The following is a 27,176-nucleotide window of genomic DNA, read 5'->3' as shown; positions in this document are numbered from 1 at the left end:
TGTGAGCGTTAAATGCGCCTGTACCATGTGGAATCGATGGGTTTCGAGGAACTAGGGAAGCGAGGCTGGGAACAGGGGAATTCTATTTTCGACGTTTTTCCTATTTTAGGGAGAATCGGTTCTATTAATCTTTTTTTGCGCGCCGAGGATTATGTGAATAGTTCAGCGCGATCCAACATCACTGACAGTCGTTTTATCGCGGCTAGACTTTATATTTCAGTGAGCGAAATTCGACAAAACCGTGAGGATATGCGACACTGTGAAACAAGGAGAGAAAAAGGGAGAATAATGTATGGACGTTATTAAATCATGAGGAATAAGGAATGAGCATTATTAAATCAGAAGGAATAAAAAAGCATTAGAGGTGAACTCCATGGTTCCTGGCATTCCAGTTTATCGCTTCTCGGTTAATCCCGTCGCATTTCTTTCGCTGGCAGAACACCACAACACATTGAAAAGGGGACTGTTAAATATCTTGTGTCCCTACGATTATTTTGATAAATTTCACCCGTTTTTAGCAACTCCTTCGTGTTCGCAGAGGGAGCACTATAAATGTGTCTCCCTGTTTCACGTCTAACGAGAGGCACAGAGAAGGTCGCCCGTTCGATGTTCTCTGAATGCTCGAGGGCCCTTCCAAAGTAGTCAAGGACATTCTACGTCAGACAGTGGTCAAGAGGGCAGCGGTGTACACGAGGATCGTTACGATGGCTCCCTCCGTCTGTTCGATATGTAAAATTTCGATTCTGAAGTTTGACTATTTCTTAAATGGTCACATTAACGAATAGCAGTTTACAAGTGTTGATATTGAAATTATATAAAAATAATGTTAATTGATCTATGTTGTGAAACATCCTATAATTTTGCTAGAACAGACGCTTAGGAAATATATACTGTAAAAATTTCCTTAGCCCACATGGAAGAGAAAAAGATCGTTTTGGGAACTCTTTTAGAATAAGATTTTCCAAGAGATTCTCTAAAATCTCACTCGTAAACTTCTTCAAATTACTAAAACGCTGCCGATAAACTTTTCGAAATTTATCTGGTTTCGACTTCAAATCCCGGCAAGATTGCTAGAACTACTTCAGCATTAAATGAAATGTCCATTTATTTCGTCGAGGGGAAGAAAGTTGTCCAATACTACGGAAATGTCTATTAGGACTCCCTTGTACTTTCGAGGATCATCGTACCAAGTCCGCAAAGCGGTTCGAAATCGGAGTCTCTTTCAATGTGTCGAAGATGTCCCAAAATATATGAAAAGCTCGAAAATAAGCAATTCTGGGAAAGTAAGCCAATAGTAGGAAACAAAATCTTGTTTACAGTCAGAGTACTCAAAATACTGTAACTTCAGATATATGTACAAGATTCTTAAGCATAATGTAGCCTGTACAAATGTTCAAGTGTTTTTAAAATTCAAAACTATATTGAATTATTCAGTTTCGACTCCAAATGCAAAAATGCGTTAAGTTTATAATTTCAATTCATAATCTACTAATTTATAATCTATAATTTATAATCTACTCATGTTTTGCACATGGTCTTCTATTTTCTCATTCGAGCAACTGAGAGACTATAATTGTCGAAGATCCAAGTTCAACGAAGATACTTTGAATCACATTTGATAATAATAAATTGAAAAGATCCTGAAACCCACTATTCGAGAGACAATTCCCGAATTGACGACCTCTCTCAAATAATCGAATTTCCATGATCGTCGATAAAATGTTAAAAATCCTTCCAATAAATAAACTCCTAAGTATCTCTAAAACAGCGACTCTGTCAATCGCAGCTTTATCAGCATTACCGTCTCGCCTCAATAGTTTTTAGTTTTTATTTTATTATTTACTGAAGGGCAATAAAACCTGGCGCACTTTACGGCCCATCCGTGGCCTTTGATTCGAACGATAGCGCTGTGATTTTCTCTCTTGTCTGTCGATCCAGCTATGACCATTACGATTGGATTCGGTTTAAGTCGAGAGAGACAAGAACTGCAGCGGCGTTCTATGTGTCGATACGGTGAGGCTGTCGTGAACGTTTCCAGTGCTAAAAGCGGACAAGGATTTCCCGTCGTCGGGCGAAAAGCCGATACGTTCCAGGATTACCCGCCGCCGATCGGAATTTTCGGGCGGATTACGAGAGAGCTACCTTGCACCTTGGCCCAGATTACAACGTTAAGAACCGCAACGTGGAAGCCTGAGAAAAATTATAATCAAGCCACGCCACCTGTTGTCGCAATTATCGAGTCGAACTTATCGAGCTGAAACTAAATCCGAGTAGATATATTTCGAGTAACAGACCGAGTTTCTATTTTATGCTTTGTTACCTCTGCAGAGACCAGCTATCTACTGGCAGAATCTATTATGGAACCGGAACGGATGTAAGATTTAAATAATCTATAATAAACTTTGCAGCATATATCTATTGGTGTAACAGTGGAGATAGTATTTAAGTGAGTTACTCTTGTATTACAGGTAAAAATAACATTTCCAGTTTCTGAAGCTCCATTGATTACCTTGCTCTTCAAAGACGTAGAATAAGAACTTTATTGTCTTATGAACATATATTGCATCTTATATGCTTTTTTTATTTTAAAAAATTCCTTGTAATTCAATCTTTTTCTATAAAAAACATGAATTTTACCTTGCTCAATTCAGTTAACATATAAACCCAAATTTTCTAAAAATGTGGCTCATGTTTTTCCTTAGAAATACAGATTTAATAATATCATCTCAAAATTCCCTTCGATGTCTCAATTTCCATCGAATCATAATCCCAAAATCTTCTTGTTTCCCCAACTCTCGAAATCACTGTCACGAAATATGATCGACAGGAAGGGAAAGAAAGAAATTGTCTCCAGTTAAGGGGTCTGCGGTGGACAGTCCAAAGGCGACGTAGCGTCGCACCGTCGAACTTCGTTGGTTCGATACCTCGTGCGGTTCTCGAGGGCCCTTTCGGAGCCTCAAGTAGTCAAGGACATTCGTGGTCGGACAGAAAGGCGATGCACAAGAGGATTACCTCGCCGATCGGACTTTCCATGGAAATTCTGAAGAGTTTGCCGAAGCCACGAATGGGAACAGAAAGTTTGTCCAGTATCGTTCCCGGGTCGCCGCGTGACGAATGCAACGAAACGGTCAATTTCAATTGCACCCGACAGACAATTTCCATATCGCCTGGGCTGAGTCGGTCGACGCGAACGAGCGAGTGTACCCGACGTGAAAAATAATTTCAAGCCGGCTCGACGCGATCGTTGATTCTTGTTGATCGTCGCTGGCAGAAACTGGTACGCGTAGGCTACCTTAATTTATTAGATACAAATTTGTACGTCGACGCGCGCAAACTGCTGCGAAGGACGGTTCGTACGGAGCGACGGACAAGAAAAGAACACTCCTTTTTCCTCCCTGACGACCGGTTTCACGGTAATTACGCGTATAACGAACCGGATCGACCTCATCCGAGAGCTGCTGCCCCGCTGCAAATTCACATTTTTCATTATATTTTATAGGGGAAGTGGTAAATGGATTTCGCCGAGGACTGCGAAAACTGGATAATCTGATTTAACCGTTGTCACGTTGACGTCTCTTTATGGTCAAGGGTGGACAGTTTCGCTAGGATCAGTGCTCGAGATATCAGCGTCTATTTCAATAAATTTCTGCATGGATTTAACCCTTTACGTCCTGAATCATGCTGATCTTATTTTAGTCTGCCATCTCTATTCTAGGTATTCCAAAGACTGTCCAGATAATTCATCCGCGTAGAAATATTTTTCGCAAACTAATTAGATCAATTCTTACTATATATTGTGAAACAATATTTTATACAATTTTTGTTATACTAGTTTTGAAACTTGTAAAATAGCAGAATCATTTAGATATCCCCTCAATCTTCTGATTGATATATTAATAATAGATTCAATCGATATTTAAATTGAATTACCACTGCTATTAATGATTATTCTGAAGTTGAATAATTACGTGAAAGCTGTTTCAAGCTTCTACGTATATAATCAATTACTTTAGTAATGAATGTAGGTATTTAATCCCGAAAGCAAAATTCATTATCAGCATTCTTTCTTTCGTCCCTAAAAATCATGCAATTCAAACCTTCCCGAAATAACAAATGAATTTGCTAAATTAAAATGCTGTAAAGTAGAACTTCCACTCTCATCCAGCTGTTCACTTCACTCGAACATTACAGTTCGCGAGGCATGCAAAGGAGAAAAGTAATCACAATGTGGTACACTCTGGAGGGGAAGAAAAAAGGAAAACCTTTCAAGGTTTCTTAGTAAATTATCTCGCACGAAATCCCAAACGACATACTTTCAGAATGCGTGGTTGCCATCTTTCTTTGCCTCGTTGTTCCCCAATTGACAGAAGTTGACGGGAACACCTGTACCTTCATCGTCGCTGTACATACAGGATGACGTTAACGCATAAAATCGTCGACCATGAAATTACTCGCCGCGCTACAAACGCAAGTTTAAAGGCAAACGGATGTCGAGGGAAATACCTTAGTCCCCTCATTCTCCTTCTCTTTATTTATGTATCTCTATCGGCAATCTCTTCTTCCAATCAACTCCTCGAGAGCAATGAACCTTGAACGTGTTCGCGAGCCTCCAAAATCTTCAAGGGTCCCCTCAGAAAAGCCAAAGTAAAACCCCGCGATTTCGTATTAAAAAATTTCTCCTCGTAATCTTCTTCGAAGAGGAAAAAAAAACCTGCGATCAATCTCAATAAAGTTACCCGAGACGAAAGTTAATTAGCCGAACCCGCAGAGGTGTCTCGAAATATAAAAAATGCACGATTCATTCCAGCGAGTTCGCGTTAATATCCAATCCTTTCACTAAAAACTCTGACACACCAGCGAGAGGAATTAGGAGGAAGAGTCCCTTTAGCGAAGTGTGAACGGGTTAGGAAGTTCGCTCGCTCCCTAATGAAGATTTATTCATCCGAGTTTAAACCTGGCCGATTAATCGCGCCACGGAGGCTCAGCACTGTTCCAAGATAAACGTCCTTGTTTGTCCCATCCGTGCGTTCGACTTAATCCACGTCGAATCGGAAACGCGCAACGGCACCTCCCCTCGATAAAGTTTATTTAATTCCGACCGCCGCGACACAGAGAGGGAGCAATTGTTTTCCGCGCGTTTGAATCGAACAGCGAGCTCCATCGAGGACTGTCGTGCCGGATTTCCAGGGTTCGTTGGCTCCGCGGGGAAATGCGACTGCCTCTGTAACCTTTAGAAAGGGAAATTTGCAACAGGAATGCCTTTGATCTTCGCTGAGAGCCGCGGCGATGCTTTCCATTTGTTTTTTGCCAGGTTTTCGGCATTACAAGCGGCCCGTATCCAGCAAAAGCGAGCCGAGGGAAGAAAGCTAGCTCGCTCCCTCTCGGCCCGATAGGTCCGCGAATAAAAATTCAGCAGGCTGGTGCTCGCGACCGAATGGCGTTTCCCGTTCCTTTTGCCAGCGATCGATGTCGTCCATTTATCGAGAGCATCCGGGATCTCGAGGGTCCTTCGGCTCTGGGATAATTTATGCCCGACTTCCTGGTCGTCCTTTATCAATTTCTCGCCGTGCGAGCATCGATAGGACCCGACCGAGCTTCCTTAAAACGGACCAGAATCGAAAGTCGAACGTTCGATTAGCATGCGAATGAAAAGCGCCCTGGCCAGAGTCAACGTTTCGGTTCTCTTTGGGATTCCCCGCTTTTTTTTTTCTCGTTTCTCGTTCGACCAACTGTCGGACGATATGTTCGACCGCGTAATATCGAATTCAGTGGGGAATCGGATCGACCTGTTCGAAAGGAAAGCCACGGAAGCTTCGCGAGTTGTTCTTTATCGATTCCCTTGCGAAACGCTCGCCCGTCGGGGGCGGAAAGAACAAGAAGAAAGAAACAGAACGGACAGTTGAACGTTGACTGGGAGCAAAAATTTAGAGCCGACGCTTTCGGTCTTTTAACTTCTCCCCGCTTTGTTCGCTCTGTTCGTTTCGGTGTACGTACCCGTATTTATTGGAAGCCCGCGTGCGTGTAAAGAGCCCGATGCTTCGAAATGAGTTCTCTACGTGTACTTAAAAGCGACGGAGAAAGGGGATGCAACAAAGAGTTGCGAAACCAGAACCAGCTTTCTTTTGCTCTTCGCTACAGAATACCGAGGATACATCAAATCCCATGGAGTTTGCGGCTTTTGATTTCTTGGTAATTTTTCTATTCTATATTCTACCCAGACAAGGACAGGTATGATATGAAAACGTGACAGGAGAGTGAGAATTGAAAACGTACCGACTGTTTCAACGTAGAAGCTCGACATTAAAAATCATAAAGTATAGCATGAATCAGTGGCATCCGGATGAAGAAAAAAAACGCTAAAAGAATGACAAATCGTGCGATAACTAACAGATGCGCAGACATACTTGGATTAATAATAGCACTGAATGAAATGATAGATCATATTAATACTATGCCTCAGAGCCAGGCTATTCCAAGTCCATTTTTGTTATCTTCCAGGAAAGACGAAAAACAAATGCGATTACCTCTTTCTTAACATAGAATTTAAAGTAGTTTATACTTCCTTAAATTACTACTAGTATTCTAATAAAATCAAGAAAAATCAATGAGGCCCGGTAAAAAACTGAATTAAAAAAAAAGTAAACTCAGATTAATCTAGCTTCCGAGGTACAGAATTATAAAACAAAAAACCACAGAAGACTGACGCACCTTAAGGCCACTCAGACATAAAGTAGATTCGAGTGCCCATACACAGACAAGCATCAATAATCAACAGCTCTAACTCGATCCTCAACCAGGACTCCTCCCCAGGATAACGCAGGAGCACCTTTCAGCCCAGTAACTATCACGCTTAACGTTAACAGCGTTGAACAACATTTACCTATCTCAAGAGGGAATAAAAGAAATCCCATGGCGTGTACGGTCTTTTCCAGCGAAAATGACTTGCCAAGCACGGTGAATAGGTTTGTCAGTTAGCTCGCAGGACTCCCTGTATAGCGGTGAGAAGCGGAAGGGTGGCCGGGGTCTGCGACCCCTTACGGAGGTAGGTACGATAGCCAGGTTAGCTGGCTGTGCTCCAAAACACCGTGCCGTACGCCCCCTATCTGGCATCTCGTAGCAGCTTGGCTCGTGGAGAAGCGCGCGATATTGCTTCGTGCCGCTTACCCCCGGCAATGTAACCCGTATTATCTACCCTTACATCCGGCCTGTCGTTTCCGTTGAAATTTAGGGACCTATAGAGTCGATCGTCATTAGCCGAACACGGTCAGGGAAACGCTTTTCGCTTCGCCTCGCCTCGAAATCCGTAGTAGGTTACTAACGGCCAGTTAATTAAGAAGGGAGTACGCGCGATTGCGTATTAAGGTTGTATCGAGCTACAGGCAATAACCGAGCGTCAGCATCGTTCAAGTGCTACCAGCCAGACTAACTACTAACGATGGTTCGCGAACAACTTAACCGTGAACTAGTTATCGCTGCATTATTTATCGATAAATAACTGCTGCAAGGCTAACTAGCAATCGGGGATCCTAGTGGGAAGTTTCAACCGACGGAGACGGGGAATTAGCTGACCGCTCTAGAGATATCTCCCGCAACTGATGCTGTCAGTTGTTTGCAACGAGTTTTCGACTTTGAACGATTACATGGAGATACGAGGTTATACATTATTCGACGCTATAGTTAATACGTTCTTTTGGATTGTATAGGATGCCTTGTTCGATACACTATCGAGGGAGAAGAATTAGTTCTTGCTAAACTTTACAATTTTTTCAGAACGTAGTAAAGATTGGTAAAAGTCATTTTTGGAATAATCATCTCTGTTTAAGTACTAACGAACCATTTTACTAATCTAGTCTGTTATACTGAAATAGACTCGATTTCAATTCCGTTGTATTAAACTGTAATAGTAATAATAAAATTAATAATCTTTAATAAGTAATGAGTTTTTTCACAGCGTATGTAGAACTCCAGAAAAATACAATAAGGAAACGGTTAAATTCGTTTCCACTAACATTTTAATCTCGCAAGATTTCCAATGCCAAAGAAATCGGAGCACTGTTAAAGAAAATGTAGATATGACAGGAAGTAGATACGACTGAACGACCTGCATCAGGCACATCTTGATATCCTATTCTAACGGACCACCCACAGTAATGCTTTAGAATCTGTGTCGGCAAGCATATCGAAAGAGCGACCTTTATGCCACTACGGGCCGATATTAACAATTAATATGCGCGCACATATAACCAATGCTGTATGGGTATTGTCCCTGGATGGCATAAGTCGGCTATCTCAGGTTCTTGCCCATCCACTCCAGCAACCGATAGATACAATAGCGCCATTCCGTGGAGATATGGTGCCGTATGTTACACGTACAGCGACGAACATCCGAGGGGGTTATAGAATAAATATCCTTTATCGGCGCCAGAGAAAAAGGATATCGGAAAGATTTTAGCTGGGACGCGTTGTTCCGCGTCATTTAGGAATTTCGGCCAGCCGCCAAGGAAGAACTCAGCCGAATAGGAAGCCGATACCGATACCGATACCGCTTGATCGCCACCCTCGCCTCTGACTACGCGCGACCTTAATTTATTCGGCCAACTTATCTAGCCTAACATGCGACCTGTCACTTTCAGGGTATTTAGGAACGCGTAGTGCACGCTGCCGATAACAAATATGCCCGAACGATGAATCAGCCGTGACGGATCGCTTAATTAAATTACAATTAGTTAATTATGAACGGCGTGGCACAACGTGCACAATACACTGTCCTATTGTAATAATCATCGGGGGCCATGATTAACAATTCGGTATGTCGAATCTCGTGACCTCGATCTTGCACAAATAGATCGGCCTCCAATGGCTGATTACTCGTTACCACGTAATTTACTTGCTGCCGCTTGATCGAACAGCCGAGCACAGGGCGGGCTGAAAAGTCGGCCGTGAACTAAACCTGACCACTGAAAGATTTTACAGGGAAGTTCATTTAATTTTCAAGTCGTCTCTGTCGTCGTGTAATATGATAGATATGCATGGGAACGGATCAAAATGGGATTATTCGCGGGGGAACTTCGAACCGAAACGTCAGAGAAATTCAGTTGAAGCGACTTCAGGGTATTCGAGAATGAAAGCTGCTTTGCATTCAGCTTGGAATACTTAATTCGAGTCTGACGTATTTTGTATTATTAATTCTTCTGTGGGTTCCCGATGCTTTTAGTTTGGGAAGATATCAGGGTGACTGAGGTTTGAACTAAAAGGGGCAAGCTTAATACGCTCTACCCATTTGCATAACTATTTTGAGAAATATTTTCTGTAACTTTTAACCAGGTTATAATAGGACACTATAAAACAGAAGTTTCCATTAAATTCAGTATGGAAAAGTGATAACAAGGTCATGGGAAAAATGCATTCTCCAAAGTTTCGGTTCCACTCTTGTTACATACTGTTTAACCCATTTTAAGGCGAACGCTCGGCCGACATAAAAGTTTTGCTATTATCACTGACTAACCCATATAATGTATCGTTTGAGATTGCGTGGGGAAAGCTGAAAAAATGGAACTTTGCGTCAGGCAAATTATTGCGAGCTCCAATACAGGCTGCACCTTTGCTGTTCGATCGAGTTTAATAATTTCGTTGTTGGAAATTCCCTGTTGCGTTCCAGCAGAAACGACATTTATAAAGCTCTGGGCTTCGAATTTTTTTTCCCCCTCGGTACCGTGCGAAACGAAAAATCGTAAAAAACGCACGGAACCGTGTTTCCACGCTGCGGGCGAGCGCGAAATGAAAAAACGAGAAACTGATTCGCGAACGCGTCGATATCATAAGCTAAATAGTTTACGAACGTGAGGGAGGAGTTGGCACGAATTTTCCTACATGACTGTTATACTCTGTCTACAGCGTTTATTTGAATTCGATGACACTGAAATGTACGATAGAAAATGAATAGAGAGAAATAAATCGAAAGGAGGCACTATATCGTACCTATATTACTGGTGAAGTGATTGAAATCGTTTTGAAAAATTTTTGTTTATTTTTTTAATCACATTCCTGAAAATGTTACCTTCAAATTGAATATAAGTTATTTTGATTTGAAACGTATATTTCAAAAAGTGAAATACTGAAAACAGGAAAATTTGTTGGAGACATATCCGATGAATGTGAAAAGCGATGAATAGTTAAATACTATGCAAAGTTTCAACATTATGCTATAAAATTACATATATCTACGAATATACTTGTATAATATGTATCTAGAGGCCAAGAATGAAATTCTATGCCCGACTGGTACTAAGTTCACATTCAACTCATATTAAAGAGCAAAATTAAATAGAAGTCTTGTATAGGATGTCCACAAAAGAGCTGGCAAAAGACTTTTAGTATTAAACCTGGAAACAGCGAAAAAGGAAGGAGCTGGCTTTTTTATGAAAAATTCACCGCGCACTGGTTGTCTTGATTAATGCAGCGCCATCTTTCAAATTCTCATTGTTCGAGGCGAAAAACAAACATGGGAAAAAAAGGGCGGAGATAAAAATCTCAAACAGGAGTTCGAGTCAAATTGCGAATGCAGGATACAAATACAAAATGAAAAGTAAATTCTAGCTTTGACTCCGTCAATTTTATTCCATGTGCCTTTTAGTTGGACGCAGTAATTGTATTAAATAAAGTGAATAAGCAATATATTGCTGCAAAAGCTGGGATTCTGGAAATTCTACCATACTGTTCCATTGAAATTCCACTTACTGCGTTGCGCAAAAGAAAGGACAGACAATTCAGCAATATCGCGAGTGCAAATTACGTTGACTAACGCATGTCACGCAAAGAAATAGGGAACTGTGCAATATCGGCGTTACGATGAAAAAGTCATTTACAACGAGTAAAAAATTCGACAGGGATGATTAATACGAGTACCAGGTCGTGGTGACGGTTTTTTTCTCCTCTCGTCGCAAGATTTACAAAATTACCTCGTTGAACATTTCCTCCTACAATACCACTGTTTCCTGGGAGAGTCGTTTCTAAAAAACGATCCAGCATGGGAAATTTTCGCGATCGAAAAATTAAGTTTAATTACTCGGCAATTAATTTAGGGTTCTTTTATACATTAAATTCTTCAACTACAAACTAAATCAATTTCAGTTGTACCTACTGTCAAAGAGAATGAAATATTTCCACGATATTTTAAATAGTATATACCTCGTACGATTTTTGAAATATCTAAATATTATTTTATTCATGGATATTTCCATATTTATGGATTATTCTGTTTCCATATTTATGAATTTACTTTGAGATGTTGAAATACTGATAACGGATAGTTTGTCATCTTTAATTGTATAGAAGAAAAGAAAATATGTTTAAACTATGCGTGGAACATTTCGAGCGAGAAGTTTCAGCTAAAAGCGGAGACAGCAAATTAGTTTACGAACGTATTAATTATATTTTTCCAAGGAGACGAGTATTTTCACATGACTGATACATTAACGTTCTTCGCTAAATTAAAACACGACATGATGGGTCGCATGAATGCGAACGAAATCAAGATAATGTGTGCATCGCGTTGGGGTTCACCAAACACGTCACGCGTATAGAGGGTGTTTCAAAACTAAGGGTAGCAAGTCAAATGAAACTGACTGGGAGAGACAAAAATATAAGTGTAACTTGAATAGCCAATTTTTACCTTCAACTTTTTCTTCTTTATCTTTTCACATCAAGTGTGTTAAGTAATATTGTAAATTATAAAATTCAAAAAATTTAAATCAGGAATTTTGAAGCACCCTGTACAAAATAAAACATCAAAGTAGAAGGGTAAGGACGATCTTCGTGTTAACACGATCATTACTATAAAAGTAGTCCAATTCAAAACATGCACATCGGCGTTGTTTCAAAGCGTGATCGTCCTCCAATTAATTTTTGCAATCGCGTTTTCCCCATTAACGATCGATCGATCATGAACGGGCAAGCAAACGAAACGTCCGCACCCGTGCGAACCTCGCCTGGTGGAAACGCATCGACCATATCGCGCAAATAAATTGCGATTATAAATCCACGATTATGGCCAGCTTCTCTATCTGTGACAATGAAAAACCGATTGTATTTGCCAGACGATTAATGTGGATCGACGATCCTCCCTTATTTCGCGTTTCCAACGTTACGTTTTCCCTTGCAGGGTAAATACCATGATCTATGGACTTGTTCATTGGGAACTATTCACTTATTGAGATCCAATTGTTTCGACTTTTATATTACATACAGGAATTATTATGGTTCAGGTTTCTATTTTTATAGAAAATAAATCATTTTCAACCCCAAAGTAATATTAAAGAGTATAGTTTTGATAAAAAATTCCCTATTCGACGCAATGTCTGACCATACATTTCACGCTGAATAACTTTTAAACCAGACGACCGTAAGCGAATAAAATTATACCACATTTCCAGTATTTTCTAACAAGCTTTCTGTGCGATCAAAAAACTGTGAGCAGCCTTTTTAAAATTCATAGAATTTGGAACAGTATCCCACATAAATGGAATTCGAAGCACCGTATTCCATTGAAAGAGGAATATGCTAATTCAAATAACGAAGTACTTTGATTAACAAAGTCGTTTCACCCACGACATAATATTTAAAATCTTTCGCCCATGCATCTACTGCTTTCTTACAGAACTACATTCGATGATGGCGAAGATAACGCGATTATTTATTATTCTCGAACGTGTGAACGGGTCCATAAACGACTGCACTACATATTAGAAACGAGGTCGACGACGTTCACAGTTTCGTCAGCGTGTAATATTTGAGGTAGTATATCGGGCAAATCCGGGCTGGTGACAGGGCACATAAGTTAACGAAGTTCGAGGTTGTAACCGAGCCAAGTGTGCAGACCGATTTTCCAAATAAATTGGGATTATTCTATCATTCTGACGGGAGATAGTCAGCCATAAAAAAAGAAAATAAAATTTCAGCGGAATGTTTTCTCACACTTGATAAACATATTACTCCAGATTAAAAGAGGACATTAAACGTTATTGGCCGTGTCTCATTCGCTATTGATTGGTGAATAAAAAAAATTCAATCTTCCTCTGAAACATTACTAGTAATCATAAAGGCACACCGAGTGAAATTTTTGGAAAATTAGGTAGTGCATAATGAAAATGTATATCTGAGACGACGATTAAATATTTGAATACACGTTCATAATTTCTGGTCCTACATTAAACCCACTGTTTAAATTTCAGCTAATCGACAGTAGGTGATAGAAGTCGAGTATAGAGAATGATCCATGAATTAATAGCCACGGCCTGAAGTTTCGAAACGAGAGCGCGGGATCGTTCGAATCATGCGCGTTGCGTTTTGCAATATTAACGAGCGCGTTATTGCCCCTTGTTTACGGTTTGAATAAGGTACACGCGAAGGTAATAGACGATTAATGTTGCAACAGTGTTTTAACCGGGTAAAATGAAAAAAAAAGCTCCCCTCTCACCCTAAAATCCGACCGCTGAACGATGCACGGCTACATAAATTAGCTGGGCGCACAGGTGTTGCCGCGCCAAATGCGTTCGCCGATTCGTGGAAATAAATCATTATGACCCGTTCCCCGCATCCTGCGATCTACAATCACGATACAAAATCTAACCTCGTGTATCACGAGATTTTTCAAGCCCTTTCCCTCCCCTCACCATCGAGCCGAACAACGCGATCCAGCGCCCAAAAAATTGAATACTTTTCACTCGACGTGCACGTCCGCGTCAGAAGGAATTAAGCCCGCAACTCACAATTTAACAACCCTTGAAATGCGATAATAGTTTCAACTCCCCGCGCGATTCATATTTCGCAGAGGGAATAAAAGCGTTTAAGAAAGCTTTACTTCATTGCGAGTCAGTCTTTAGAAGATTTTAAGACTGTTTAAGGAAACGGTACGTTTTTATCTTCTGTAAGTCGCAGTTTCGAGTTCGAAAAATGGATAATTAGAGATAAGGAGTTCTCAACTATAAATCCAGCTTTCGCGACGTCGAGTAATACCTTTATGTTTATCAACACACTATCTGGAATAGTTAGTACCGCTTGATTCTTATTTAAAGGCTATTTGGAAAGGTTTATGGCGTAATAAGAGATAAAGAATCCTTGCTCAAGATGCATTAGATAGTAACTTTCATGGAATTTACTTACTCGCGGTGTGAATTCGGTGTTCGAGCAACCAAGAATTGAGATAACAAGTGTCTTACCTGAAACAAACAAAAACATTCGCAATTAAAAATGTGGCGCAAAAAATAATGAGGAATATTTTTCATTCGATTAAAGGAATCCTACCACAAATCCTATCTAGTTCCCTTTTAGTCTCTTAGTCCTCTCTTAATTCCCCCGAAATAACTAAATCCTTAACTAATCCTCGATTAGTCCCTCTCTAGTCCCTCTGTAGTCTCTTTATCCGCAGACATTTAGATCAGAAATAAAGTTCCCGTACAAATACGTGCAAGATTCTTAAAAAAGCTCAGCGTGCGCGTGTCCATCAAAATTGTCCGAGGGGATTGAACGAATAAGTGTCGCTATTTGTGTTGATTTTCATTTAACTACCCTTCAGGTGCATGCAGTGCATCCAGTGCGTTAGACCTGGCGTCCCAACATTATCCCCTCGATTGTAATCAATCGATGTCATAGAAAGTTAGCGAAGCGCATAACAACAGCTACGTCAAATGTATCGGTTAATTCGCGCAAATAAATCGCAATTATCCTAGCCTGGTCTCACGCGATTCCGTCATTAACAGTAACCTCTGTTCTGTCTTACTCGCTAACTACTCTGCGCGTTCTTAAATTAATCGGACGCTTGCCCCGTCGAGATATATCTGCGAAGACGATGCATGTTCTATGCTAATACAGTGCACGTGTTAATTGTTGTTAATCGATTAATCTTTCAGTCGCGACGACTCATTACGTCCGCGACGGAGACCATGCTACCCTTATCTTCCGCGGGCATTAACGCTCGGGTCTTCCGAGCGTTGTTGCTAATACATTCTACACGTTTCCTCGCAATCAATTATTGCGCACCTGCACGACGGAAAGCAGTTATTGCTAAACGGGGGTCCCATTGTTCGTTTTCCTTTTTAGACGCGGTTCCATGCTTCGTTTTTGAACTGTAACGCAGCGTTAAAAAGACCGCGGAGATAATTGCGCTCATTTCATGTCGAGATAATGCGAGCATATCGTGAGAAACGCAGCTGCAGCTATAAATCGGTGGTACTGAAAACCGCAACGCTCTCGTTTGTGCTTGTAAGTTTCGAGAGAAAGTTTCAAGTGAAGCACGATCCTATTTTGAATTTCAAATGATGATCGCGAAAGCTATTTCAACGCGTATATTAGAAATTAGTGGGTAGCGTTTGAACTGGCATATAGAAATGTGTAAATTCTATTGTGCATTTGTCACGTTTTCATGTTTAGATGCACTCAACCGATAGAGAGATAGAAATCAACGAACGCGGTGGTAGATTTACAGTGGCAGTTAGTAATCATAACAATAATATTAGAACAGTAATTTAGTCAAATGCAAACTGTTGATTTAATCCGATCAAACTAATTTGTAGAATATCACATGCCCTGACACAATTTGAGCTCGAATGTTACATTGACTTCCACTGAAACTGAATACTAGTTATCAGTGATATAATATTTAGACAATGCACATGTAGGTATATTTATTACTACCTGAAATTCTGAATAGCTTGGAGATAAAAATTCAAGTTCTACCTTGCAGTTTTCATGGAAGCTAAATTAATTAATCTAGTGTCAAGTCAATCCCATTGAATCAATATATAATATGCATTCCTGTGTTTTGCTACTGTATACAGAGTTATTGATCCTTGAATACTTGACAAGTCAATAAGAGAGACTCCTTGGAGTAGCTGTGCATCCTCTTAGACAGTTTGAAATCCTAGGAGGGTCCTAAGATTCAATACAACTTAGAGAATTCTCCTGTACTGTTTATCACCCATCATGGGATCAGAAATATTGATTGCAAAATTCCTCGAATCGTGAATATTAAAGCATTAAATTAACGAAGTGTTTGCAGAGAATTCCGACAGACTTACAGCAGAGAAACGCGTGAGCGTCAGCAGAAAATTGCTGGAAAAGCCGCGTCGAAAAATTATTCGTTAACGTTAACTCGATAAATAACCGCGAAAAAACGTGAGCAGGAACATCGAAACAAATACATTCTACTGACCCAACACGTCGCACTAATTGAAATCATTACGTTCTATAAAGCCGTAACAACAACGAACAATCTCTCAAACTGTTTGCATTTCTATTATCCTTTTCCCTCACAATCACCGCTTACGAGTGTGCCACGAGGTTGCGCGTTTACGACAAGCACAATTAAACAGAATGAAAACAGTTTCCCATCGCGAAAAATTCATTGTGGAGATTCAGTATTCCATTATGCCGTGCATATATCACACTGTTAAACTCACCTTACTCCTCTTTTAAATAACACTATTAATACTAGAAACTCCTGGGGACTGTGATCACTTCTTTACGAAACCTCAAAGCAGAGTATCAATAACAGATAATATTTCTACCCCTAAAATAGTTACTAAAATTCCTATAAATATTTCAGTGACAGAAGACAATTTCTATTTCCCGATCAACACGTCTCTCCATTCAACAGTATGTATTTATGTAAAACCTAGTTTATCGAAAACGTCATCCCCAAAACTCCCTGTCATCCCGAAGATTAGAACTTTCATTAAAATCTCACCGACAGATTTCACGGGAGAGGCAAACAAAGTGGTAGCAGAGAGCAACGAGGAATTCGTTCGAAGAGCAAGGGATATCGCGATTATCCGCACGCGATAACGCACGATAGTGGCGCTTCGGTGGAATCGCGTGCTGGAACCGAAGCAAATGACGGAAAAATACGAGTCACCGAGCTTTCCAGTAAACAGCCAATCGATCGATCAGCCGGTGGTTAGCATGCAGCGGACACGTACACATGCAAACGCCACCGATCAGAGACGTACGTACGAGCGAGCGGTCGCGCGCGTGCGATTAAGCCTCACACAGGTCGGACACGCTTCACGCCGTCGAGTTTCGATCGTCGGCGTTCGACGCCCCCGCAATCCAGGCCGAATTGTTATCGGGGATCGTGGTGAATCGTGCGGATTTAAATCTAGCTGGGGACGAAATTTAGAAGCGATATCGATTCGATGTCGGTAATTAACGTCGTCGCGATGCGGTCCGCTACTAATTGCCACCGAGAAGAATAGGCTCGATTTTCGAGGCTGTCGATCCCGCTGGAATTCGCTCTGGGAAAAAAATGCACTCTCTCTCTTTCGGGGGTTCAGGCGCTTTTACAATATCGCCGATTACGTTTGTTACGGTGAATTATTGAAAGTACTGGATCCTATTTTAGTGAGTAGCTCGCTGTAGAGTGGATTGCATCGTGCGTGTCTGTTTGATGGTGAACTGTGGTAGAATAATGAAATATATTAACTGACTGAAATATATTAATAAATATAGAAACAAAAAGTGTTCGAGCTTTAATGATACTTAAGATTTTATCATTATTATTATTTATATGTATAAATAGATATTTTAAGGATTTACGGAATTGTTAATTTTTTATTTGGTAAAATATTCTTTCCAAGGTATGGTATGTTATAAAGTGGGACACATTTCTTTTGAAACAGTTTTGCGTAGAATAAAAACTGAGAAAGCTATTTCAGGTTAATTTACGGTATCTCGTCCTATACGGTTACTAGAGCTGCATGTGACAGTTTCTCATCTCGCTAGAACTTGCGTAATGTCTCCTTTGCGAGTGTTTTTGGAGTTACCACTAAAAGAAAATTCGTATATCAAGGGGTGCCTTCTGAAAAATGTATCTTCTATCATTCTAAATATTTATACGACCTTTTTCAAACCTCTGGAAAAGCTTATTCGACGAAAATACTCTTTGGCAATTTGTTTTCCAACTTTTCAGACCCCCTTAGAAACTGCTAAACAGAAATTACAAGGCAGAGTCCCAGACACTCGTTTAGAAATCTTTAATATTGCATTTATCAGTATTCTCACCTCTGAATGCAGCGGATTATAGACATCTTGAAATTTAGCTCACTCAGCCAGAATATCCAAGATATTTCTCTAAGAGGACCTAAGGGTAAAAGTGTCCCTTGATAGGAGACAGTGTTCACAAGATAGTGAATTCTGGGGAATTCAATTGGGAATGGCGAACGTCCCCGCGGCGCATCACGAGTCTGCGTGTTCCCGCAGAATGAACGAGAGACAGAGGAGAAAATGGACAATGAAGCAGCCCTATTAATTATTCCAATTAACCTCGAGTGTCCCTTCCGCGATTCTTAATTTAACACAGGCTCAATATTCGCTTAAACCTAGGCGTATCTTATACACGTTACCACGTCACTACGAGCTGCTACATTCCTAGAAACAGTCGTTCGAATATCGACATCGATGAGTTAAACTTGGAATCCATCGATAGACATATTAATATCGTCACCTAAATCTTAAGCAGACGAAGAACTATTTTAGCCAAAGTAACGTGCGAAAATATTACAAATTATTTGAAACGTATTTAAGCACCATGAGAGATTGCCATTTCATTTCCTCTCAATTTTCCTAAGCTCAATTCCCCCAGTAACTAGCCACACACGTTGCACTTTTTCATCGAATCGACCGCCATCCCTCCCTCTCGAATACTTTCGTTATTCACCGTACACGTCCGCGGTGACAATTTTCTCCTCGCCTCTGTGACAGAGGAGTCAACGCATGGCGCCGTCGATTACTTCGAGCGGAAGCCGAGCCGTGGAGGAAATTAATAATTGGACTTTTTCGTTAGCGAGGGCAACGTTTGCGGTTTCTCGCGTTGACCTAAAATGTCGGATGCCCGCGTGCCCAGCCCGAGGGATAATGAAAAATTTACGGTGTACGGTAATAACAGCATCGGCGAGGCTGTGGAATTACGTGCAAATGGAAGGTGTCGTGTCCAAGACGCATTTGGAGCGTGGAGCGAGCGCAAAAACGCCGCGCGAGATCGCGCGAGTCAGTATCAGGGAACGTTAATTAACGTACTGAAACGTAATTAACCTGCCTTGGCGAAAAGTACTTAGCAAACAAGCTTTAATGGAAACTACAAAAGCATTTAACAAATAGACAGAGACCACTCGGAGCTGTCCTAATACGTCGACCCGCCAGTTGTTTTGACGTTCACTGTGTAACCCCTTTAAGCCATTTACAATTCCAACCTCCCTTGGGCTCGCATTCACGTCGTGATCAAACCCATGACCAGTTCGGTATAGGTGTCCGTGACAATTTGTCAACATTCGAACGCTTTGACTACAGTGTCACTTATGGGAGGGTGACAGTTTCACTGATGCAGTGATAAACGATATTAATCTGTCTAGCTGTGGACTAACAAGATAGGAAATGCCGATGTGTCGAAATAGGACAGTTTCTTATTCAGATGCCAGAGTAAGAAAAATAACCTACAATGTTTATACTACTAATTGTAAGTAATAACTTTCAGCATCAAATTATCGGTTTCAAACACTCCCTAACATTATTCCGACTAACAGTTGTCATCGAAGTGTGTCGCTTGCAAATGCCCTAAAGCAGCGAAGAACTTGAACGTCGTCTTGCGACAGATTCGGTGGAAAAGCTCGCGTAGAAGCTTGTCGAATCTGCCTAAGCGTTCGTGCGGCTTCCTACATGTACGTGCACAGCGAGGGAACTTCTACGTTAATGAATTCACCGTAATTACATACCTGCTATTTTATACACGACATTACCGTGCTTTCGCATTGTTCCTCCTAGTCGGCGGTATGATGAATACCGTATTTGTCATTCGTACAATGCATCATCTCCGTATTGCCGGGTCGTGAGAAAACTTGAATCGCCATTGTGATGATAATACAATTATCTTGCTTCCGTAAGTGGAATGATAGATCGAGAATATAACGAAGCGAGTGAGCAACGTGGGGCGCGCGGTTGGAAAGACCATTCCTTTGAAATGGATTTCAGGCTAATTTGAGAAAAAAAAAGTTTATGTAACTTTTATTTGTGGTTCTTGGTATCCATATAATCGACCTAAGAGTAGGATGATCGGAACCATTGAACTGGGTATGAACAGAGAAGCTTAAATATAGATATCTACTGAAATTCTTACTTGCTACTCCATCAGATCAATAAATAGAATAGTCGAAGCATTTAACGAAAATCAATTGCTAATGGCTCTGTATATTCAGATGTAAGTTATTAATGGCTGAAAACAGTCTCTGTATATAACTAGAAATTTTATATTTCAGAACGTTGATAGCAGTTTTCCGTGATCAAGTGCTTCATTCATGGACGAGCGTAACGAGGTCTATCGGATAAAAAGAATTCGTAGAACATCCGAGCTAGCGAGAATTCTGAACTACGTCTCGGAGTATCAACTACAGTGCATCTGGGAAGCCAAACATATACGAAAAATGGCGGATAACTCACGGGGAAGGGGTTAGATCAATCCTTAATGTCGTTTTGATATCGCTCACATTCTGGATACGTAACTTCTTGCTGGGAAGCTTTTTTCGAGATCCCACGCTTGCCTCGATGATAATACTTCGAACGAGTGGCGCAAATGTGGACAGTTATCGAGCAAAAAATTTATCACCCGAATAAAAGCACCGACACGAAGAATAAGGAAGCGAATTGTCCTAGCGCGATTGTGTGCTGTAGCACTGGCTGGGAATGCAGCAGCGACACGAGCCACGTACTACCAACATATGTAGGTCGTATTCAACTTATGCATGTGCCTGCATACACGCGTACACGCGTAATTTCACAAATGGCTGCCTTTTGTGCACGGTCTCGTAAATATGCAAAATTACGTGAACGATTGGACGCCGTTCGCGCTTCTCGGGGCAATTTTCATGACCGTGGAAAATTATCATCGGGCCAAGTATTCCGAATTGCTATCGGAGGATTACTCTTTTTCAGCGGTTCACGATTGCAGAGGAGTAACACTATCGCCCTAAGGAGCACAGCTGTGGAATCTTTAGCTGAAATGTTTCCTATGTACTTAAGTAAGCATAAAGCGATGCTTGACGAATCGGAATTCAATTTTTATTCAAATTTTCTTCATAGTTCACTACTCTTTCCCTAATTATGAGGTGTTTTACCACATTTCATAGATAAAATATTTTATCAAAATTGATGGACTGAAAAAGTACATATATTTTTTAATCATTCTGGTCTTCAAATCAAGTCGATTTTGACCATTGGTTTTACATAGTTTTTTCTCAAATTTCTTTTCGTACTTAAAAAATCACGATACGCTCGCCTTAATTCCTGTGTACCAATTACCATGAAAGATGCGAGCAAAGTTGCCTCGCATCCAACCGTCGGCTTCGTTAATTATCCAACCGACAGCAGACATCGCAAAGTCCCTTTATTGTAACATCCTCAGTTTCCTCGATCCCTGTCTCGAGTTCCGCTGCGCGAAAGAACAGACGGAGGAAGAGTAAAGCGAGAGGGAAAGAGCTGCACACGCTAGATTTCACGAGTCTGTTTAGAATTTCATTTGCCGGCAAAGTTGCCGCAAATTCTTGGCAACGTGACAGCCTCGGATGCGTCGACTATTGGATGGGAAAACAAAGACATACGCGAATACGGACGTGACGGCGCGACCACCCGTTATATTCTGACAATGCACTTACAGGCGAAATGTTTGATCTTCCCTTGACTGTCGGCCAATACACTAACGACAAGAAAGAACTGTGAGTACAAACACGCCACGTTCTCTGGAAGAGAAATTTGAAAACACGTTCTTTGAAAATAGAGAGAGACTCATACTTGTGGAGGAGCCGAGAGTGGAATGAGTATTTGGAATCAAATGTGAAGTGGAGAGAAATGAGAGAGGCTTTATTTATGAATGAAGGTGATGATTTAATTAAATTTTGTGGAATTAGAGTATGAATCGGAAGATTAGTAATCCACTTTAAATCTCGGTTTATCTAGACGTATAAATACTGCAAGTACCACGCATTCACATATAATAACACTATTATAAGATAGTAAAGTTGTAGTAAAATACGCATGGATCTCACGTTAATGACAATCTAAAAAATGTTATACACTCCCTGGGTCGAGTAGTCACGCTCTTAAAATTGAATTTCGCCATTCCGTCGTATTATTGCATAGAAGGTTGAAATCAAGTCGAAGAGGAGGCTTCTCAAATGAATTCCAAAGCATCTGTTTATGCGGAACTGCAGTGGATGGCGTACATTAATAGGTATTCGAAGGATTATTTTACGTGATCAGCATCCGAACTTCCCGCGCGCCGCAGAATTCCTATTGGCAATGAAAAACTACTTGGTATTCCCGTGAAATGCTCAAGATGCCTGTTTAGAATCATGCATAACTGTCCGCGGGCTAGCAGATTTCATCTCTCGACGTCGAATCGGCGTCTAAGAGCATTATAAAGGATCTCCCGTGTACTTGTAATAGCCTGACTCATCGATCATTACACGTGTCACTTTGTACCTCTCCCATCATCTCGTTTGAGATCGCTGTTTGATTGATTTCATTACGCGGATATCGCGACGACGCGCGTCAACGAATTGACGTTCAGTCCAGAGAACAAACGGAAGCAATTTCGCTCGATTTCAAATACGCCGAGGTCGGATCGCAAATGGAAATGGGTCCTGAAGCGTAACGATCCTTCGTTCGACGCAATTATAAACTTCATTCCTGGCATTTTTGCGTCCCGCTTCGATGAATAATTCGCGAAGATTTACTCGAAAAAAGTGAAATAAGAATCCAGCTCTTCAGTCGTTCAAACTTCGAAGATATATTTAATTTTCATTTCGTTCTATTTTGTTTCCCCTATAACGTCGGCTCAATATTCTCAGAAGAATGTTCCACCATGTTTTATGTTATTGCTATCCGGTAAATATTTCAGTTTTCTCTAACTCCACGATCGACGAAGAATACAGATAGAAGAACGTGCACAAGAGAGATCAGTCTGCTGGATTTCGTAACGCTGTATAGATGTAAAAATATCCAAGATCGTTCGTGCATTCCAGTCATGCGTTCCCACATGCAAATTATGTCATTTAAAATCAGGAATCCATACATACTGTCCAGGAACATGATAGTTGAACTCGGAAGGAAACTCGGCTATGGAGTCAATTTGTAGCCTCGCGTGTTTATTGCGATGTGCCGGTTCTCGTTCGGTGATAAAGAGCAGGAATTCAGGGTTCGGCAAGTTTGGGCTAATAGCGCCCTATATCTCACACGGCTGCGAAGGGAGGTGTCCGTTTTAAACGTTGTCATGTACATAGGGGAAGCTAGCGTGTGACTTGTCGGGATTACACATTTCGTGTAATTCGATAGTACACTTTTACGATTTGCTGAATAATTATGTATCTTTACGTTAAATATTTTCGAAGCACTGATGCTTTAATATTTGAGAGATAAAAAGGCGAGATAACTGGTGAGAAGAAAATATTTATGAAATGTAGAGTTTATTCTTTTTAGATTTATAGGGTTATAAAAGAGTCCATAATTGTTAACTGACGACTGTTATATATGGATTCCCATACCCAACTAAATTTAAATAAATTAATATTTAACTGTGCTGAGGACTTTAAAAACAATTTTCGCGAATTTCCTGCTATAGAAATAACAACGAAAAAATTTGGAATTTTTAAAGTATGCAATCTATCTTTGGTAATATACAAAAAGCATAATATAATTTTAGTTAAAAACCCAGTTGTCATTAAAAATTATTTATAAACTTCGTGCTGCAATGGAGTGAGTTTATCGTGACACGAATATGGAACGGATGCATCGCGGAAATGATTGAAAGTGCATCTAAAAGCTACGTATGTACATCTTCCAATATTGAAGATCCGATAAAAATGGAGATCAAACGTCGAATCGGATTACCGCATCGAGTAGATATAAACTCCGTGTAGGTAAATGCTTAAATAAAAATCTGGGGAACGGTTTAATTAAAAAGTTAGTACAGAATCCGATTTCGCATAGCTTTGTGGTGCAGTATTAAATAAAAATCGTAGACTATGTTTTAACGCTTCTTTAGAAAATTAGTATCGTCAATGTGATTCAATGCACGTAACCTTGTTCTTAATTACACTATCAACTATCATTAAGGTTTATACTTAAAGTAGAACGAGTAATTCCTAAGTAGCGGTAATAAATATTTATTTTTTCTATATTTTTTACGACTGAAATTCTACTATAAGTCCAAATATATTTTGTATACATTATGCACTTGTTTACTAAACATTTGGTCATTCCAGAATTAATCAGTTGATAGCAATCTTGAGCAAAATTAGAGGCTTTTATCGGGGAGCTGTTTCTAAGGAAATCTTACTTAAAACAAATTCACTAGAATCTAAGTAAATTAGCTTCCTTTATGCTAGTTGATCTCTAACCTATTTAAGGTCACGCCAATGGCTTATACTTAGCCATGACGAGGAGGGTCCCTGTTCTCGCAGTAATGATGATCGATATTCCGCAGAATAGTTATGGTTAATACCTTGTGAGATCATTCAGAATTGAATATGTATTACCCTGTTCTAATACCTTCCTCTGCTCCTCCATTTCGAGCAGATAGATATTTATGTCCTAAATTGAAGGTCTAGACACCATTGAATAAAATTTTTATGTTCACTAAATATTAAAGAATGAATTATAACTTCTGATTTATCAAAATGAAGGGAAAAATGAAATTTCTGGTTTCCTTAATTTTTTGGAGACAAGATAGGAATAGTCTCCGAAACTTATAAAAAATATGATAAGTAGTTTTAAAGTACTTTTAAAGAGAGAAACTCTGAGCGGGTACACAATAAACGAGATAAAATCAGAAATTAGTTAAGAGTGTTAAAACAGTAAATGATATGCTGCATGATGACCGATGAAGAGCACTTTAAACATTTACTACGAAGTAGTTTCAGCCAAAGTGGATTATATCTTCAAAACGACTGGTTTACGAGTCCATATCTACTAAGACTAGCGTCCTTCGCTCTCAGTTTTAGAATATACATCTCTATTTCATGACGTTCCACATATAACAACTCGACGAGTGACTCCAATCATAAAGCAACAAGCATAACTTTATCTACAAACTACATTCACGCATCACTCTGACTTATGACTCTCGCGAATTAGTCGAATTCGTCGTTAAAACCGACAAGCTTTTAAAAGACGTGCTATTCTCTGAGCGAGAACAAACAAGGAGGGGAAAACAAATCCCGAGAAACTCTCAAGACTCTTTTATCCAACGTCGGAGTGAGACGGCTCTGGTCGAAAACTAGGCCAAAATAAATTCGTTAGACTGGCACGCTGCACCTTAGAGAGTCCGTGTCTATTTATTTCTCGGGTTGGAGATTTAGATTCCAGCGCTGAAAAGCCTGGTCCCTCGATTCATTAAGTCGACGCGCGCTAGCGCCAACCCCCTAGTGATCGATATTTCGTGGGATCGGTCGGTGGAGATGTTGTTTAAAATCCGGCATAGTTTAGCCTGGCTCACGCTAGCAAACTTTTCAAAGTGCTCGGCGAGATAGCGTTTCCTCGAGATCACACCGTTACCGCTACACTGATTTACTACGCTCCACGCAAATTGGTAGGTGTTCGTGGAATTAATCCGTGTACACAGCGCGGCGAGTTGCAGTTCGGTGGCTACGTATTCGTTGCGCACGACTCGATGCATAGTTTCCGCGACGATAGAGAATTCATTACGGTCCAGCTAAATGTAATTGATATTCCGTGGGTATCTCCGAGTAAATGTTGTTTAAAATCAACTACGCCCTGTAAACTTGATGTCTGCGTATTAACCAGGCAATCCTGCGGCCGAATCACCCCAAGGACATGTAGGCTAATCCCCCTGCGGTTTCGTTTTCCTTCGTCGCGTCGCAACCCGACCGATTTAGGTATCCGTGAAACTTTCACCTAATCGTACCTTCGAGCCCCCCTAACGCGAGGATTTATCTCGAGATCGGCCGCAAAATCTCCTCTCGGCCTGACCTGTCACTCCGTGGACACGCGATGCGCCTACTTCGCCGGTTGCAAATCGAGTCCACCGTCCCGATAACAATTCCAACGAATTTACGCAACTGGATTTCCTGTTCGACGTATATTCGACCTCGACACGCTGATGAACTACAACTCGGAGTTAATTACTTCGAGGCAACCATAACTCGACACACCGATATCTCGACGCGCCGATATTCCGTGGGAGCGTCCCGTTTGTCGCAGTAAATTATGTTTAAAATCGAACAACGCCGGATGCTAATCGCCTGTTCGCTGAAACGGCAGCCGTTCGATCCATGGTGCCATACTTTGAAATCTAATCGCGAGCTGTGTATTAGGTTATCGTGGAATAAATGCACGTTATCGTCAGGTATCTTGTTTCCGTGTGTATACGATAACTATTACTATTAAAGGGAGGGCTGTAAAACGAGTGTAAAATACGAGAAAATAGAAGAAATTTTAGTAAATATCATACCAGAGAGACCAAAGTGTTAAATTTCAAAGAGGTATTTCTCTTTCCAAGCCTCTAAGGTAGAATATTTTCCTAATATAAGTACCTCTAGAACTTCCATAGAGATAAGACCTTCCGAGATTAGAGCATCGCTATATGAAGAGACCTCCACGGGATTCCTCCTCCCTAGACACTCTAGTTTTCCTGCCTCTTTAATGAACAAGCTTCCATCTAATTTAATGCATTGCTTCAAACGATTCTCGATTTCGATTAAACCCCGTAACTCGAAACTCGGCGATAGCCCTACCGACTAGCCAGATCAGAAACGTCTGCCGTCGCGAAGTGAACTAACACAGAGCAAAAATCAACAAACCTAACCTCGTTAAAAAGATAATCCGCCGTCGACTGAAAATCGATTCCCGGCCGACGATAAAAGAAGGAATCAGCCTTTGAAACGCGAAACAAAGTTCGCCTCCGGAGTTACTTCTCTAACAGAGACAAGTTCATAACGAATGAGAAAGGACTGAACTTTCGAATGGACTCATTAAATTCGCGTTAATAGCGACCCGTATATCCTGGGTTCTAACTTAATAACGTGGGATGCTTTTAAAGCGTCGATAACAAACGCATCAATGCAATAGCCGGAGATTGTTGGTGCACTGAGCAAACTTCACCAATGTTTGGAAGTGTCTTC

At 40.6% G+C, this 27,176-nt stretch overlaps 1 protein-coding gene across 2 annotated transcripts in view; it reads right to left on the bottom strand.

Annotated features, from left to right (window-relative positions):
- The window catches only part of LOC143181118 (semaphorin-1A), a 260,427-nt gene that overhangs the window by 73,613 nt on the left and 159,638 nt on the right, over nt 1-27,176 (bottom strand). The gene's annotated exons all lie outside the window — the stretch shown is intronic.

The sequence above is a fragment of the Calliopsis andreniformis genome, chromosome 6 (assembly GCF_051401765.1).
Source record: "Calliopsis andreniformis isolate RMS-2024a chromosome 6, iyCalAndr_principal, whole genome shotgun sequence".
NCBI lineage: Eukaryota > Metazoa > Arthropoda > Insecta > Hymenoptera > Andrenidae > Calliopsis > Calliopsis andreniformis.
This window is presented reverse-complemented; position numbering and strand designations above follow the sequence as displayed.